At 42.1% G+C, this 6,524-nt stretch overlaps 1 protein-coding gene across 1 annotated transcript in view; it reads left to right on the top strand.

Moving 5' to 3' along the window:
* IST1 (IST1, ESCRT-III associated factor) overlaps positions 1-6,524 on the top strand; it is an 83,520-nt gene that overhangs the window by 39,137 nt on the left and 37,859 nt on the right. The window lies entirely within an intron of this gene.

Here is a 6,524-nt window from a genome sequence, read left to right as displayed (position 1 = left end):
GCCACGATCTTGGCTCACTGCAACCTCCGCCTCCCAGGTTAAAGCGATTCTCCTGCCTCAGCCCCGCGAGTAACTGGGACTACAGGCATGCACCACCACGCCCAGTTGATTTTTGTATTTTTAGTAGACGGGGGTTTCACCATGTTGGCCAGGCTGGTCTCGAACTCCTGACCTCAGGTGATCTGCTCGCCTCGGCCTCTCAAAGTGCTGGGATTACAGGCGTAAGCCACTGTGCCCGGCCTGGTTGGACGCATTTCTAGTCAAACACCTCCTCCTGTCCATGTCCTTCTCTCTCCTAGTTACTGTTGCCTTCTTTTCTTCCTCTCTTCTAGAATGCCTGAGCCTGCCCTGACATTGCTTACCTGGAGAAGTAGGGAATGCAGAGGAAAGAAGATGAGATCTGGTATTAGGCGATCCGGCTTTGAGCCCCAGCTCTGCCACCGACCAGCCTGTTGACTTTGGGCAAGTCACTTCCTTGTTCTGAGCCTCTGCTTCCGAAGATGTCAAATGGATAATGATGCAATAATTCCTGGCCTCTACTCTCAGTGGGTTGTTGTGCCAATTAAGTGAAACAAATGGCTAAAAGCGTCATGCAAAATGTTTTTCGTGATTACTGGCCCCACAAAGGCGAGCTGATGAGGATGCTGACATTTGCTGATAAAGTGACAAATCCTGGTATTTGCATAGAACATTCTTATACATTGTCTTTCCCCAAAATCTTTTATGAGATGATCTCATTGTCTGCATCTTGTGTTCAATATAATAGAATGACTACATTGAGGGATCTTGGTCCTTCACAATTCTGTGATAAATAGCTCATTCATCATTCACTCATTTATTTATTGTGATTGGGATACTTAGATAGCAATTATTATTGTTTAACTTCGGTCAAGGAAACATTTTAATTTCATTTAAAAACTTAGTTTCCAAGTAGACAGAAAATGGAATATTATCAGCCAACAAGCAAGCTTTTATACTATGTTTTGTAAGAAGATAACCTAGAATACACACTGGCTTTTATATTTAACAGTAATTCTTGATCAGTTTAGACTGAGGGATACAAGTATGGCTTTATTATGTCACTTTAAAGCTGACTTAATTGACATTTTCAACAGAAAAGTAGCTAACAGGTAAAGTTTGCCTCCAGTGAAATTTCTTGGATGCATTATTAAGTTATTATGTAATGCTGGGCAGCTTGTTCCATCTCCTTGAATTCCAAATAAAATGAGATCATAATAATGCTATTCTTATAACTTTCCTGTGCTCTAAAAGTCTCAGAGATGTTGTGACTCAGGGTTACAACCAAATAATGAAAAAATTATTAAATAAAGAATTAGTTTAAGTTAGGCATAGTGGCTGGCACCTATAGTCCCAGCTACTCAAGAGGCTGAGATGGTATGATGACTTAAGCCCAGGTGTTTGAGGCCAGCTTGGGCCATATAGTGAAACCCTTGTCTCTTTAAAAAAATAAGAATTAATTTATTTTTCCTCTGCTTTCACCTAAACTTGTTCTACCTCTAGAAGACCTTTTAATTAACCATATATATTTTTTAGCTTCACTTTTTTTCTACTTTCTCAATCTACTCAGTTATGTCATCATTTTGCCACTTCAAGTATTTAACTTTCCACTTGAAATATCTTCCTAATCCATTTTATATTTGTTGGCTCCTACAGTGACCTTGTTAGAGCTCTATATTCCAACAGTAAAGGTAGGAGGATTTTAAGAACCTCATGTTAAATTTTTTTAAATTAAGGTATAATTCACAGACCATGAAACTCATGCTTTTAAAGTGTACAATTTAGTGGGTTTTGGTACATTCACAAGGTTGACAACATCACTACTATCTAATTCCAGAATACTTTCATCACCCCAAAAAGAAATCCCATACCCAGTAGCAGTAACTCCCCATTCTTCCTTCCCCCAGCTCCTGGCAACCATAAATCTACTTTCTGTCTGTATGGATTTGCCTATTCTGGACATTTCATATAAATGTGATTGATCATACAATATGGGACCTCTTGTATCTGGCTTTTGTCACTTAATAGGTTTTCAAGGTTCATTCGTGTTGTTGCATACATCAGTACTTAATTCCTTTTTATGGCTGAATTATATTCTGTTGTATGAATATACCACATTTTATTTATCCATTCATTAGTGGAACGATATTTGGCTTGGGTCTACTTTTTGATTATGATGAATAATGCTACTACGAACATTTGTGTACAGTTTTTGTGAAAACATATGTCTTTAAATTATGTATGCACATGGGTACATACATATATCTAAGAGTGGAATTGCTTGGTCAAATGATGGTAACTCTATGTTCAACTTTTTTTTTTTTTTTGGAGATGGAGTCTTGCTGTGTGCCCAGGCTGGAGTGCAGTGGCCCCATCTTGGCTCACTGCAAGCGCTGCCTCCTGGGTTCACGCTATTCTCCTGCTTCTGCCTCCCAGTAGGTGGGACTACAAGCGCCCGCCACCATGCCCAGCTAATTTTTTGTATTTTTAGTAGAGATGGGGTTTCACCATCTTGGCCAGGCTGGTCTTGAACTCCTGACCTTGTGATCCACCCTCCTCGGCCTCCCAAAGTGCTGGGATTACAGGCGTGAGCCACCGTACCCAGCCGAAAATCTGATATTTTAAAGGATAATGTTTAAACTTTTGTGTTTATATTTAGAATCTAGAGTTACAAGTTTTCATGCCTTTGAGTTCATCTAAGGAAAAATTAAGTTTTCTAGATGATTACAATGATGATAAATGTGAAAACAACCTGATTTAGAAAACTTTTTTGATCTTATATATGAACCCAAATCACAGTAATAACTGTGATTTAATGCATTTTATTTTCACGTATTGATAAACTCCATATACACAAATTGAAAGTAAAACAGGGATGGAAATTATTATGGAAACATGGGTATATATATTAAGTATATAATCGGGCCAAGCGAGGTGGCTCATGCCTTTGGGAGGCTGAGGTGAGAGAATCACTTGAGGCCAGGAGTTTGAGACCAGTCTGGGCAACATAGTGAGATCCTGTCTTTACAAAAATGTTTTTAAAAAATTAGCCAGGCATGGTGGCTGTACCTGTAGTCTAAGCTACTTAGGAGGATGAGAAGGGAACCCAGGAGTTTGAGGCTGCAGGGAACTGTGATCGTACCCTTGCCCTCCAGCCTGGGTGACAGAGTGAAACTATGTCTTAAAATAAAAAGGAAATAAATGAAAAGAAAATATATGATGTTGAGTGTCAAAGTCTGGGTTCAAGATCTGATCCTGGCATTTATAGCTGTTGACCTTAGATTGGTCACTTCATAACTTTAAGCTTCACTTTCCTCCTATAAAAACTGATCATGGCCGGGTGCGGTGGCTCACACCTATTGTAATCCCAGCACTTTGGGAGGCTGAGGTGTGTGGACCACTTGAGATCAGGAGTCCAAGACCAGCCTGGCCAACATGGTGAAACGCTGCCTGTACCAAAAATACAAAAATTAGCCGGGTGTGGTGGCCCATGCCTGTAATCCCAGCTACCTGGAAGGCTAAGGCAGGAAAATCACTTAAACCTGGGAGGTGGAGGTTGCAGTGATCTGAGATGGTGCTATTGCATTGCAGCCTAGGAGACAGAGTGAGACTCTGTCTCAAAAAAAAGAACAAAAAAAAAAACCCCAAAAAAACCTGACCTGATAATGCCAGCCTGGGCAGCATGGCAAAACCCCATCTCTACAAAAGAAATACAAGAAATTACCCAGGTGTGGTTGCATGGCATGCGCCTGTAGTCCCAGCTACTCAGGAGGCTGATATGGGAGGATCACCTGGGCCCGACATCATGGCTGCAGTGAGCTATGATTGCACCACTGCACTTCACGCTGCACAACAGAGTGAGACCCTGTCTCAGGCAAAGCAGAAGAATAACAAAAACAAAAAAATGATTTTTGACCTGCAGCTGCTTCACAGAAATGTCAGCCTGAAATTGAGATAATGTGCTTATAAGTACTTTGTAAACTGTAAAATGCCACAAAGATAAGTTAATATTTGTATATAGCCCTAATTAGTTATATTGATAAGTTCTCTGAAGACTTGTTTCATAGGTTCTTTAACAAGTGATCTTGATTTTTTTTTTCCCTAGGTTTTAGGAAGATGTCCAGAGCAGTTCCTATATCATTGTATATTCTTTAAAAAAATTTTTTTTTCTTTTTCTTTTTTTCTTTCATTGTATACTGTTTAGTCTGAATGTTAATAGTTAAAGGAAATAACTCTATTCCCATCATCTTTCCCTTCTTTCTCTTACAGAATGTGTAGTACTTTTATTGCAGGTCAGCAAACTTTTTTCCATTGCTTTTTTTTTTTTTTTTCCAGACAGGATTTCACTCTGTCTCCCAGGCTGGAGTGCAGTGGCACAATCTCGGCTCACTGCAGCCTCCTTTGCCTCCCAGGTTCAAGCGATTCTCCTGCCTCAGCCTCCTGAGTAGCTGGGATTACAGTGCACCACCACACCTGGCTAATTTTTGTATTTTTTTTAATCGAGACAGATTTTCACAATGTTGGCCAGGCTGGTCTCAAACTCCTGACCTCAAGTGATCCCACTGCCTTGCCCTCCCAAAGTGCTGGGATTACAGGTGAGCAAACTTTTTCTATGAAGGACCACATAGTAAATATTTTGGGATTTGTGGGCAACATAAAGTCACTGTCACACATTCATGCTCCTCCCCTTGCTGCTTTTAAACCTTTTAACAATATAAAAATCATTCTTAGCTGGAGAGGCTGTATACAAAACAGGCTGGCTGATTAGGGCTTGCAGGCCTGTTATAGATTCTTATTTTATTGGGCTCCAACACTGTATCTGGTTTTAGTTACAGCTACTAGTTATAGTCATTTACACAAAAAAAGTACCTGGTTAGTTACCAAAGAAATGTTATGTGTTAACATTTGTCCCAACAGCAAAACAGGATTTTCAAGGGAAACAGTGTTTGTTTTTGAGTATGTTTAGCTTCTGAATGAAACTTGTCTGTTCAGCCAGGGACAGAGATAATGTTGTGTTTTTTTATTCCCTCAGAGATACTCTTTCGAATAATTGGCTGCTTGATGTATTACAGAATCTAAATAGACAGGTAGGTTTTGTTAAAGCCCAGGACACAGGTGATGATCGCTAAATCTTCACAACCCCTGAGTGGAAAGCAACTTTTCTAAACGAATAAAGGAATCATGGCGGCTGGGCGCGGTGGCTCACGCCCGTAATCTTAGCACCCTGGGAGGCTGAAGCGGGTGGATCAGTTGAGGTCAGGAGTTCGAAACCAGCCTGGCCAACATGGTGAAACCTCATCGCTACTAAAAATACAAAAAATCGGCCGAGCGCAGTGGCTCACGCCTTTAATCTCAGCATTTTAGGAAGCTGAGGCGGGCGGATCACGAAGTCAGGGGTTTGAGACTAGCCTGACCAACATTGTGAAACCTCATCTCTACTAAAAATAGCGGGGCGTGGTGGTACAGGCCTGTAGCAGCTACTCAGGAGGCTGAGGCAGCAGAATCGCTTGAACCTGGGAGGCAGAGCTTGCAGTGAGCGAGATTGAGCCACTGCACTCCACCTTGGGCGACTGAGCGAGACTCCATTTCAAAAAAAAAAAAAAAAATTAGCTGGACGTGGTGGTGGATGTCTGTAATCCCAGCTAGTTGGTACTTGGAAGGCTGAGACAGGAGAATCTCTTGAACCTGGGAGGCGGAGGTTGCAGTGAGCTGAGATAGCGCCATTGCACTCCAGTCTGGGCAACAAAGAGCGAAACTCCGTCTCAAAAAAAGAAAAAAAAGATATATGTCACTTTTAGTTAGGTGGGGCTCAATGATACTTTCAGCTTACCTTTTTTTAGTCTTTGAGATGGAGTCTCGCTCTGTCACCCAGGCTGGAGTGCAGGGGCACGATCTCGGCTCACTGCAAGCTCCGCCTCCCGGGTTCACTCCGTTCTCCTGCCTCAGCCTCCCTAGTAGCTGGGACTACAGCCTGCCACCACGCCCAGCTAATTTTTTTTTTTTTTTTTTTTTTTTTTTTTTTTTTTTTTTTTTTTTTTTGAGACGGAGTCTCGCTCTGTCGCCCAGGCTGGAGTGCAGTGGCGGGATCTCAGCTCACTGCAAGCTCCGCCTCCCGGGTTCACGCCATTCTCCTGCCTCAGCCTCCAGAGTAGCTGGGACTACAGGCGCCCGCCACCTCGCCCGGCTAGTTTTTTGTATTTTTTAGTAGAGACGGGGTTTCACCGGGTTAGCCAGGATGGTCTCGATCTCCTGACCTTGTGATCCGCCCGTCTCGGCCTCCCAAAGTGCTGGGATTACAGGCTTGAGCCACCGCGCCCGGCCCCAGCTAATTTTTTGTATTTTTAGTAGAGACGGGGTTTCACCATGTTAACCAGGATGATCTCTATCTCCTGACCTCATGATCCACCCACCTCGGCCTTCCAAAGTGCTGGGATTACAGGTGTGAGCCACTGCGCCCGGCCAAAAAAATATATATATATATATTTTTTTTTTTTTTTTTTTTTTTT

The sequence above is a fragment of the Theropithecus gelada genome, chromosome 20 (assembly GCF_003255815.1).
Source record: "Theropithecus gelada isolate Dixy chromosome 20, Tgel_1.0, whole genome shotgun sequence".
In the NCBI taxonomy this organism is placed as follows: domain Eukaryota; kingdom Metazoa; phylum Chordata; class Mammalia; order Primates; family Cercopithecidae; genus Theropithecus; species Theropithecus gelada.
Note: the sequence above shows the minus strand (reverse complement) of the source record. Positions and strands in the feature narration are given on the sequence as shown.